Source organism: Canis lupus, chromosome 1, assembly GCF_003254725.2.
Source record: "Canis lupus dingo isolate Sandy chromosome 1, ASM325472v2, whole genome shotgun sequence".
Classification (NCBI taxonomy): Eukaryota; Metazoa; Chordata; class Mammalia; order Carnivora; family Canidae; genus Canis; species Canis lupus.
Window position 1 is genome coordinate 10,680,587 of NC_064243.1, and position 13,486 is coordinate 10,694,072.

Consider the following 13,486-nt stretch of genomic DNA (forward strand, 5'->3'; position numbering starts at 1 on the left):
TATACGTTTTCAATTTCAGTATTTAGTGACTAAAAGGAAAAAAACACATTCGTGTTAGAGACATTAGAATTTATCTAAAATATAACCAAGTTATGTTTTATTCAGTTTATGTAACAGCATATATGTATTTTTACAAAAATATGCCAAATACTTATATATAAGGGGAGGGGCATACCTACTTCCTTCTTCCCGGAATTTCTGGTTAAAAAAAAATAAAAGAATATTTTGTGCATATCCAAAATAATTTCAGAAATACTTAGTAAAATTAAAGAAGTAGTAGATATCTGTAATGAAAAATAAATGATATCAGCTTCCTTCAGGCTATCATAGTGCCAAATTTAATATTCTCACACTATCATAAGTTATGTGAATTAAGACCATGGGTTTCCTTTATGTCAAGCAATTATTTCCTGAATACCACTATTGCCTTATCTTTTGCCTTTCTGGATTCCATAAGGCATGTTTTAATCACTAGTGGTCTCAGCTAAAATATTTTTTTAAGTAGGTGTGACATGAAGTCCAACAAGATCTGTTACGTCAGTGATAGATCAAGCAGTAAACAAAGGATGTTCTCATTTAATAACTTTCTGTTTAGAGAAGGTTAAATTATTTTTAAAAATTCTGAACCAAAAAAAAAAAAATTCTGAACCAAAAATAAATATGCATGGTGAGGTGAATAAATCTTTTGCTGATTATTATGGGATAAATTGTGTCCCTCCACCCCCAAACTCAAATATTAAACACCTAACCTGAATGTGACTATTATTTGGAGATAGAGTCTTGATTGAGGTAATTAAGGCCAAATGAGGTCATTGGTTTGAAGCCCTAAACCTATAGAACTGAAGTGCTTATAAGAAGAGCAAGAGACACGTTGAACACTCTCTCTCTCCCTCTCTGCACATAGGAAAGAGGTCATCAAGGTGAGAAAGTGTCCATCTGCAAACCAAGAAGAGAGCAATCACCAGAAACCAAATTTGCCAGCAACCTGATTATGGATTCCTAGTCTCCAGAACTGTGAGAAAGTAAATGTCTGCTGTTTAAGACAATCATCCTGTAGGATTTTGTTAGGGTAGCCCAAGCTGACTGATAAACTTATGTGTGCACTTATTTACATAAACAATATGGTACATAAATGTAATTAAACTGTTGTTCTTTTATAGCTAATTTCTAAATGTGTTCAATTGAAAAGGACCATGAAATCACTGTTGCCTTCAAAAACAGTATTTGGTAACTCTTCAAAAGTAACACAAAAGAGGATGCGAGTACATTACAGGAGTTTAAAAATGGATGATAGAACTTCTTGATGAGTATATAACGCAGAGCTCTAAGGACTAGCTGGGATTGGATCTAGACACTGACCAACAGAGAGCATTTTGACAGTTGGATATTGTGGTAGGAGGATTCTGACAGAGGGAACAGGATAAACAAAAGTTTGGCAGTAAGCAAACAGAAAACATGTTCAAAAACAGCAAGGAACCTAATTGGCATACCTTGTGCTCACTCTCTTTCACAGCAGTGGACAAATACTTATGCATTTGGCATTTGGCCCTTCTCTGTATTTTAGCAACAACCATTTAGCACTCACACAAACACTAAATATTTCAAAGCCAGACTTCACAAGGTGATATGTATGCCCAAACTAATCAATTTGTACACTTAAAAAATGAACTTTTGCCGTATTTGTAATTTTAATGCATTTTAAATGCCCATACAGACTTAGATGCCTTAGCTTTAGATATGTTAAATGAATAGAACATTCACAATTCTGTAAGATCTAAACATAAAAAATAAAAGTAAAAATAGATTTCTGTTGTATTTGAATTATACCTCAAAAACCTCGGAAGAAAATAAAACCATGAATATGTGCGGATTGAATATATACATCAGAAAATTTTAGAAATGATTTGTCATAATGCAAACAATTTTAAATTGTAATCACATAATCTATAAAATTAGGAAATAATATGTAATTAATAGTTATTTGAATCTACAGTTTTAGGAGATCTATCTTGTTAATTATAATTAAGAATATAATTCAAAGTATAGAAACCTGAATAATTTAGCCTCCAATTTATAATGAATGCACATCCAAAAATTGAAAATTTGTGAAAATACAACAGTCAATAGAAAATCAATTTCCACAACAGTGAAAATTTAAATTCTAAAATTTTGATTAAATGAGAAATGTAGAAAAAATGTTAAAACAATAAAATGAATCCACATAATATCAATAGGAATAATGAAAGAGTAACATATAACCCACAAGAGTACTGATGAACTTTTCTGGTTTGATGAGTGGAAGATCTTGTGCATTCTGTATTTTTGCTTTTTGCTATTTTCAAATTTATGCACATTCTCAAATACGTACTATCTTAAATTCCACACACATTCATGTTGAGTATGCTATGAAAATTAGCCAAGTTCAATTTGATATCATTTTTCTTAGTTTGCTCATTTTGTTGTTGTTTTGCTTTGTTTTAAAAGACTATTTATTTATTTATATATTTGAGGGAGAGAGAGCTTGAAAGAAGGTTAGAGGGAAGGTTGGAGAGAGGGACAAGCCAACTCTGCACTGAGTGCAAAGCCTGACCAGGGCTCAATCCCAGAACCCTGAGATCATGACCTGAGCTGAAATCAAGAGTCACACATTCAACTGACTGAGCCACCCAGGCAGGCCCTTTTGCTCAGTTTGTTAATGAAAAGAAAAACATTAAGTCTTTATAGAATGCCAAAATGGACTCTCTCCTATGACTGTTTGTCTTTGTATTAGGGAAGAAAGATGAAACAAACTGGATTATGAGAAATTACATTATATCCATAGAGTCAAGCTGGAGCAACATGTATCTGGCTTCTAGATGAATGTATACATTTGACTCAGTATGTTTAGTCTGGTTGAGACTGAACTATGAGAGGTGATGTTCAGAGATTGTGTTGGTGTAGATTATGGAGGCTGCTAAATGGTTTGTTGACATAACTCTATTTAAATTGAAGGAAAATAAATAAATAAATAAATAAATAAATAAATAAATAAATAAATAAATAGAAGGACATGAAATTAATGGGAGAGATGAATAAGGAATGCACATGATTATACATTTAGGAAAATTAATCTGCTAGCCTGCTTTTCTTTTTGTTTCTGCAGGATAAATTAAAAGGATATAATATTGGAAGGAACTAAAATGGGGGACGAGGGTTAAGGTATTTGCAAAAGCATGGAGGGAGTTTCCATTAGGGCAGGAGACCTTGGATTTAGAGCTCAGGTGAACCAGGTATGTAAATAGATAATTTGTCATGCAAGAAATGCTAGTGGAATTTTGGGTGTGTGAAATATTACGAAGAAAAGCTAGCAAAGAGACAAAAATTAGAGGCAGAGTCTGGGAATGTAATGAGGTTTAGGAAGAATATGTAGGAAAGGAAGCAGAGAAGAAGAATGGTAAAGACACAAATCAAAGCAATCCTCCCAAGCATCTTTGTCCTCCCTGTTAAATTCAGCATTTGAGGGACACCTGTGTGGCACAGTGTTTGAGTGTCTGCCTTCAGCTCAGGTTGTGATCCAGGGGTTCAAGATCGAGTCTTGCATCAGGCTCCTTGGAGGGAGCCTGCTTCTCCCTTTGCCTATATCTCTTCCTCTCTCTGTGTGTGTCTCTCATGAAGAAATAAATTAAATCTTAAAAAAAATCGTCATTTGAAAAAAGCATGCAGAATACCAATTTGTTTACTCTTTCTTTAATTAAAGATTAGGAATCCTAATAAGTATCAGCTGGCAGGATTTTTATATGCCTTCAGTCCATAATGTGCATTTCTGATTTATACAACGCCATTCAAGTTTGTAAAGCTATATTACTATACAACAAAGAATAACACAACCACCATGCTTAACTGTAGCTCAATACAAATTATTAAAGCTATTTAAATGTCTTCAGAGAACAATAAATTTAAAGAAGTCATTGTCATAACATTAACCTTGATGCATCATAATAAATGCTCTTCCAGCAAACCACAGTATGGAAAAGCAATATGATTTTGAAAGACACTAACATAATTACTGTTATCACAAAATGAATGGGAGAGAGTAATCTGACCTAAAATATAGTTGGCTACAACTGACAGTATTTTGATTAAAGTTTTATTATTTTTAAAATTTAAAATGAACTGAATCAGATTCAGTCAAATCTATTCAATTCTGTTTTAGATATTCTAATCTCATAATAATGCAAATTAACCATCTTGATCATGCAAATTAACACACTGATATGCAGACATTTTGATGATTATCGCTTCAGATATTTTTGTTTGTAGAGTTTTTTTATGTTATCAGTTATTTCCAGTAAACCAAAAAAAAAAAAAATTCAGTCATCATATTCATTCAAATGGGGCCAAAAAATGTTGACAAGATTATATAATGACTAAATGGTGACTAATACATTTCTTGGATTTTGTTATTCTGCAAGGCATTTTTGAAAATACTTGTTAGGATACTTAATTAGATATATAAATATATTATTAAATACGACAGGTATAATGTAGATGTTGGCAATTTCAATTGAATTTTTCCAAATGTCTTTATCACAAATCCAAAACATTTAGAGAGTCTGATGCAGTTAGAAAATAAAAACAAAAATCATCAGAAAAAAATAAAACAAAAATAAAAAATAAAAGAAGAAAAAAATAATAAAATACATCATTCAATAAATTAGTAACTGAGCACTTTTTTCTCCTGCCTATTGATATCTGTAAAAATCCATGGCATTTTTGAGATGTTGTTGCCTAATAACTACTTGATTTTTACCAAGTAATTGCAATTTTTGGCTCAAATGTTTAGCAAAGTTATTCTATCTTGGGTCAGCATTGATTAACAAATGTGATGACTGAACTTTTCTCTAAGGTGGCTAACCTAACCAAATGAAAACATTTTTTTATTGAATTAATTCCGAATAATTTTTAGAGAAAGCTAATTCTCCCAGTCTCTATAGTTGTTCTTATTCCCATTCAAAAAAGATGTTTTTCTACTACATCAGATACAATGTTTAATTATCAGTTCATATTCATCTACTTTCTACCTTAGGAAATGTAGAATTGACCTTGACATCTATTCACTTTTCTCTACATCTTTGACTTTTCTTTCTTTGCTGTTTAATCTCTTTAACCTCTTCTCTGTGGAAAAGTTTCAACTCTGTGTTCATTTTACTCCACTGAATTCTCCCACCAGCAATCCTGTTCTTTGTGCTATAGCCAGGAAAGTTTTTCTACTTCAATGTTATAATTTATCTACTTACGCTTTTTACTTATTTTGTATGATACCTTTGTCTGAGTTTCCTCACTTTGCCTTTAAATTTCATTCTGTTTAATCTGCATCTCTTCCAGACCTCTCTCATCTTATTAAGATTCTGCAAAAGACAATTTCTATTTTTTCAAGAAAATACATGCTGAAGTGTTTGTTATTAATACTGAAGAAATGATTCCAAATTATTTTTCTATTACTGGTAATTGTATCATCAGAAATATACATCTCCTTTAAATCATTGAATATATACATAATTTTTTGTTCAGAGTAGCTCCAAATGCTATTTATTTTATATTAATTTATATTAGTTTTTAAATAGGTATATTTATATACAATGTATTTTTGTGGAAAATTAAGAGTATGGTTTTCTCTTGCTTCTACACATTTTCCAGTTGGAAGCTTATAAAATTGACTCCCAAAGCCACAGTTTACAGGATACTTTTGCCTGAAAATGTTGCTTTCCCAAATTTCCCTGAACTATTATTGTCTTTCCCTTTATCAGAGTCAAACAGTGCTCCTTGCCTTTAAATCACATAATCTCACTTGAAATAAGTAGCCTGTAAATGACCTTTGTTCTCCTCAAAATCCATCACTTTCCTTCCCTTGCTGCTACATGCCAGCATTTGTAGCTCAATTTAGCCAAACCAGAGAAAAATAAACCCTGCTCCAGGAAGACATGACCTATTCACCAAAGGAACTTCGAATGCAGAGTAGAAGGACTGCATGGGGATTCAATATTGATAGAAAAGGCACTCACTCAGGTCACCAGGTGGCTCAGTTAAACCTTTGTCTCTTGATTTCATCTTAAGTCCTGATCTCAGAGTCTTGAGATCTAGCCCCATGTTGGGCTCCATGCTGAGCACAGAGTCTGCTTCAGATCCTCTTTCTCCCTCTGCTCCCTCCTCCCACAGTTCATGCACATTCCCTCCCCTCATCCTCTAATAAATAAATAAATAGAAAGAAAGAAAGAAAGAAAGAAAGAAAGAAAGAAAGAAAGAAAAAAAAGAAAAAAAAGAAAGCACACTCATTCATGAATGTTTTTTAGTAAAGACACTTGCAGTTGGTACCAATAGTTTCTTGGATTTTAAAACATGGATTCAGTGAAGGTCTTTATTAAATTAAATAAATTAAACTAAAAGTTCTGGAGAAACCAGAACTTCCTTATCTTGGTGTTGAATAACATTCCTGGAAGTGGGAATGTTAGGCCTAATTTATCACATTTGGCCTGCGAACCTACCATCTGATACATTTATTTGGATGGTCCAGAGAACCTTATTTTTATTAAGACAAAAATAATGGCCTACTGAGGAAAGTGCTGGGATTCCTGAGAAGTAGGGAATGGCTTTCCCCTGTCAACCACATATCCTGCCACAGAGGTAGGCTCTCAAATAACTGTAGGAAAGATGTCATCTAGCCATCCCAGAATGACAGGGAGGAAGGTGGCAGCACGTAACACTAAGGCAAAGGTGGACATAATTTCAAAATGACCAGCAAGGCCTGAATAGCAAGCAGGAACTCTTCATCTCCAACTATTTATGGCAGCAGCTAATAGAAATTTTGGAGTCACTAGCATTGGGATAGAAAATATTAATGACAGTATTGCTTGATTTATTTATATAAACATGAAAACAAAAATAAAAGTTGGCACAGAAGGTGAATGAATCAGTTACTACACTGAAATATTATGCCCTCTCACACAGGTTTCAGATTTAGTCAGTTGACTGACCCAAGATGAAGAAAAGGCCAGATCAGTTTGAGGTGAGATATTATAGATCATAAATATATTCAGTACACATTCCTTCCAAACCAGCTTATGAATCTTCTCACCAAGGCAAATGTCACTGAGAAAAGGAGAGTCCCAAGATTTTTCCAGCTCTCTTCAATAGGAGGATTGATATAGAACTAATACCAGGGAGCCTGAAATTTTGTCATCCTTTATAATGAGTGGAAATGAAAAATCTAGGTGGTAAATGGAATTTTGGCACAAATCAGTAAATCCAAGGGATCCAATGGCTACCGTGGTAGGAATAATGTTCCCTTCCCAAAACCTATGCCCTAATCTCTGCAATCTGCATAGATGTGACCATAGATGGCAGAGGGGGCTTATCTGATGTGATTAAAAAGTTTTGGATAGTGAGATTACCCTGGTTTATCAGTGTGGGCTCCATGTAATCCAAAATGTCCCTCTAAGAGAAAAATGAAGCAGGAAAGTCAGAGTTAGAGAATGGTGATATTGCTAGTAGAGGTAAAACTGATAGGAGGGCCACAGTGGAAATAGAATAAAGGAGATTTTCCCCTAAAGCCTCAGAAAGGAACTCACCAGAGGTCATCACTGTTAATTTTAGTCTTGTAAAATCCATTTTGAATTTCTGATATCCAGAAATGTAAGATATTAATTTTGTTATTGTTTTAAACCACAAATTAAGTTACACTAGCAATAAGAAAGTAATAGAACCTCTTTGCAGTTTGTTTTGCTTTCATTTTTAAAGTATAATGGATTAGATATACTTAGCAGCTAGTAGGAACTTCACATTGATTCCCTGGATGAAAAACAAGGGCCACAAAACATCAAGTGAAAGCTCATGAAATTGCCCTCCCCCTTCACATAGGTAGTAAATCAAAAGTAAGGTCGCAGAAATTAACGCACCTTCAAATATTTGAAAAATGTGGTGGTAGAGGTTCTACCATAGTCCTATTTAATTTATCTCTGTGGACACTGCAAAAACAGATAGATCATGCTCAATGGTTGTGGACAATGATGAATATAAACAGGTCATACCTCAATTGTAGTTGCCATATTGAATACTGTCTGCTTATCAGAGGAGACAAGCATGCTTCAGACACCTGGCATACAGCCTTTGTTTTAGTAAATATGTTCTTCTTAGTACACATGAAGAGGACATATCAAAAGCAGGTTCCAGATGTAGTCATTGCATGGCAAGAAAAGAAAATCTTTGCTGCCTGGACTCAGGAATATCTTAATTGTTCTACTCTGCATACTAATATGGTATAAAGACATCTTAATCATGATGACTTTCGAAAAACATCATGCTAGCTAATATTTAGATGGCAATAAGCTAATAAGACCTGGTGGATATGAATGAGCAATAAGACATGAATGTCGGAAGGTATAAGACACATATTTGGGGCAGCCGGGTGGCTCAGCGGTTTGGCGTCGCCTTAAGCCTGGGGCGTGATCCTGGAGATTCAGGATCGAGTCCCACATCGGGCTCCCTGCATGGAGCCTGCTTCTCCCTCTGCCTGAGTCTCTGCCTCTCTCTTTCTCTGTGTCTCTCATGAATAAATAAATAAAAATCTTTAAAAAAAAAAAGACTCATATTTGGTGAAGTATTCAGGAGTCCAGTTTCCTAAGACATGCCAGCCTATCTATATAGACGTTAAGATGCTGTACCTCAATACCTATTACAAATTATGAGGCACACAGTTTGGTGGAATTTCATGTGGTTTGAAGGCAACACACGTTACACTTGGGGAGCTTTGATCCACTTTTGACAGATTCAGGAAACTGCCAATTTCAAATAGGTACCAGGAAAAGAGAAGCCAATGGTACACTCCAAGCCATGGTACCAGCTGCATTACACCTTGGGCATGTGATCCAAGATACAGAACGATGGTAGATATATTTAGTATCTGGAAACACCCACTGGGGAATCAACAGAGACTCCCTAGGGCTCTGTTGAATGATCACGTCTTCGAAAGAGAACTGTTCTGCTTGAAAATAGCTCAGGACTTCTGGCTCCAGCTACAAACTAGGTAAAGATCTAGGGAGTTTTTGCTCCCATCATTACAACAAGAAACAGCTGGAGAAACTGAAAATCAATGTCTTTCCTATAGCAATCAGAGAAATAAGTTTGCGAGGCAAATTGCTAACCTGAAATCTGCGAGTCAGGTACACCCACAGAGGCCAGCGATTGAAACCTGTTTATCTGGATTGGAAGTCACTGGAGCAATAAATTGATAGAAAAACCTAAATAGCAATTTTAACAAACTAATGGAGCCTGAGTGTGGGTTAGCATGAAAATAAGAAATTTCTATAGGTCACCGTCTTAGGAGAGCCCCTACAGACTCCTGGGGTTTCCCTCCATGAACCCCACCAGGTTCTCATGGCAATGAGGTGAGAAAGTTCCCTTTGTGGCCTCACAGAGGAAGACGAAAAGTCATTTTGTGAAATATGCCTAGAAACCTCTCCACAGGAAAAACATGTACGTACTCTAGGGGGAAAGAATTTGCCAGATTCACCACAGCATGCTTCTGAAATCTTCCCAGATAGCTGAAAAGAATGTCTCCCCACTCTGGCCTCCTCCAGTCTTCCTATCCTCTAAATGAAAGAGGACAGAGGACAACATGATGTATTTGATAGGGAATGAGATGCTAAGAAATAAATTAGGAATATGGCAGTCAGCTAAGAGAGCAGGAGGCAGGGGACACAAAACTATAGAAGTGAAGAAAACACTTGTAAAGTCCCTAGCTGAGGCACAACCTCTAAAACACTGGGTTAACCAGAATATCATAGAACTATAATCCCTGACATCTTAAAACCACATCACAAGGCTCCAAATCACAACAATGCCATATAGTAAAAGGACTGCGATACACAGACTCTCTCCTAGAAACAAAATATAGGAAAGCCCAGACAGGAAAGAGGGATGAAAACACAGGGAATTAGAGGATGTGGAACCTCTGTTACCTAGAACCACAACAAACATGAAAAGTAAACCGACTCCTAAATCCTCATGCAAAAGTCTTATTTACTCAGTTTCTATGAACTCATGCAACATGCTCCATCTTTAATAAAACGTTGCAACGCTAATGAAAGACAAGGGAAAATGAGTATGAGGACACAAAGTAAACATCAGAGCCAGACTCAGATATGACACAAATATTAGAATGATCAGACAGGGAATTTTAAATAACCTATTTTAATATGTTAAGTACTGTAAAGATAAGTAAAAACCATATCAGAATATGTAAATAATCTATGCAGAAAGATGTAAGCTCTAAGAAAAATATCAAAAGGAACTGCTAGAAACCAAAGACTAGAACCAAACTGAAGACTGTCTTCAATGTGTTCACCAATGTGCATGGCATGACCAAGCAGAAAGTTCGTGATCTATCATGAAGATAGATCAATGAGAAATATCCTAAACTGAAATGCGAAAGGAAAAAATACTAAAGAAAAACAGAACAAAATACTCAAATCCTGGGAAATATCAAAAGATATACATGTAAAATATATTAAAAGGAGAAGAAAGATGAGAAATGGAGCACAATAAATGTTTGAAATAATAATGGCCAATAACTTTACAAAATTTACTAAAGTATGCATCTAGAAAGCTCTACTATCATTAAATGGAACATATGTCACCCACACATACACAAACACACACACACACATTGACATTTTACAGCATCCCCAAAATAGCATAAAACACATTATTTTCAAGCACCCATGGAATAGTCTTTAAAAAGAAATTATAAGTATGTTCTTAGGCCATAGTAGAATTACTCCAGAAATCAATAACAGAAGGGTAGCTAGGGAGAAAAACACTTATATTTGGAAATTAAACAAAACACTTTCATAAAACACATAGTCTCAAAAGGCATTTTAAAAATTCAACTGAATTGAAATAAAAATATAACTTAACAAAACTGGTGAAATGCTGATAAAGTGGTACTTAGAGGGAAAGCATTAAATGAATATATAATAATAATAAAAAGGAATTAAATAAAAGCCATAACCTAAGCTTCTATCTTATTAAACTAAAGAAAGAAGAATTACACATAAAAAAGGCAATAGTAAACATCAGAGCAGATATCAGAAATAAGCCAGATAGAGAAAGAATTGTACAGTTTGCTATCACTTATATGTGAAATTTAAAATGAATGAATAAATGAATGTCATCTCATAGAAACAGACTATAATGGTGATTTCCAAGGGGTTGAGGAGTGGGAGAAATGGAGAGAAGTTGGTCATAGGTATATGATGGATAAGTACTGAAGGTCTAATGTACAGCAAGGTAGAGCAATTATACTTGAAATTTTAAAAAGTAGCTAAGCATTTTCTCTCACCCACACAAACATAACTCTGTATAGTGATGGATGTGTTAATTAACCTGATTGTGGGAATCATTTCACAATAAGTATATAAAATCATCATGTTGTACACATTAAATATTTTACAACTTACTTGTCAATTATAACTCAATATAGTCCAAAATAAAATTAATATTCTTATACTCAAGAAAAATGGAGAAACAATTGAGTCAAATGACCAAAGTCAAAGCTGGTTCTTTAAAAATAACAATGAAATTGATTAAACTCTAACCAAACCAATCAAGAAAAACAAAACAAACAAACAAAAAAAAACAAAATCAGGAAAAGGAACCAGCGCTACTAACCTCATGGACATTAAAATGTAAAAAAAAAAAAAAAAAAAAAGACCTTTATGCCTACAGATTTGATATATAGATGAAATGGACCAATTTCTTGAAAGAAACTACCAAAAGCCATCAAAGAAGAAATAGATAAAATGAAAACTATTATATGCATCAGAGAAATGGAAATAATAATTAAATCCCTCCCATAAAAGTGAGGTTTTCCATGAGCACAGGGCAATCCTCCAGAGCAGGGACCATTAGCAAGCGCCGGGGACCACAGTGACTGGCAGAGACCTGGGCAGGGCACACCCACTGCTTCCTAAACACATGAGCAGGCAATTGTCACACATCCAATGATACTATTCAGGTTTTTTTTTTTTTTTTTATTTGTGACAGCTCACAGCTATTTCTGCTCTCACGAATGAGAGTCTAAGCCATGTTAAAATGTTAAAAGCTCTCCAATAGACTGTAAAGTGAAGACACCAAGGAGACCATGGGGAATAAAAAAACTTGGACTGTAGGTAAGTTTAGGGGAAGAAAAGAACATTGAGAACACCATATATGCCAGGCAGAAATTAGACTAGATCAGATCCTGTTTTAACTCTTGGAAGCCTTTTCTTTCCCACACAAAAATTAAATCTAATAATAATTCTGCATACATATTTTCATTTTAAAAATTCTGTGGCAACTATTTTATTTTCTTACAAAGCAGGCAACAATTTTGAATGTCATGCATCGTAGATGGCAGAGCTAAAGCAATCATCAACTATCTAAGGGACAGTGTTTCATTTAAAATCAGTGAGACAGTGAAAATATGTACTTCATCTGCAATGACAGGGATTTCTAATGGAAGAAAGATGCCTTTGGACAAAATGTTTTAAAAATCAGAACAGAAATCAGGTATCTTAAAATAATGCCAAAATCTTAAGACATGTTCAAAACAGAAGCATTTACAGAAGACGTGTGATGCAAAAAAAAATTATTTTGGAAATTGACACACAAATCAATAAACATATATTCACAGAAACTGTAACCCAACACCAGTTAGAATTAAGAATTTATTAATTTCTGGGGCAATGTAGTTTATGCCTATTAACCAGATACTATTTTAAAAATTTCAAGAAAGGTGTTTGTGCTTCATTTAATGTTAGTAAATTATTTATGAATAATGATTTAAAGTGTGTACTTTAACAGAGCAAAACTGCTGATAACATTAATTTGGGAGCCAAGAGATGAAACCCTGTATATATACATATATATATATACATATATATATATATAGTATTATGATTGACTAACTTCATTTCCTCAATTTTGCCATAGTAGCCATTAATTGATATAATGTAGAAAAATAAAAAAACTTTGTCAAGAGGAGCAATAATTAAAGATCTGAATTAATGATTCATTAATTGCTGGATGAAATAAGCAATATTTTTTTTTATTTAAAAAAAGGTAATTATTAACAAAAATACATCACTCATTTTAATCAACTTAAGTTTATTCCTTTACATTTGAATCATTTCCACAATACAGGTCAAGAGAAGGAAGAGAAGGATAGCTGTGCTCAAAATATAAACTTGATGTTTTTCTTCACCTTTATCAGTTACCAACTAGCTCCAAGTTGGTAAATTAACTGGAGCTCATACTATTCATTCCTCCAAGAATTTTCAAACTCTTTATTAGTTTTTATTAACTATTCTCTCCTACTTACTTAATCCATATTTACATTTATTTGTTCAGGACCAAAGAGCATTCTTTGAAGATGTCAAATTAACTGTATGGCAATTCTCCTAATGAGGAATAT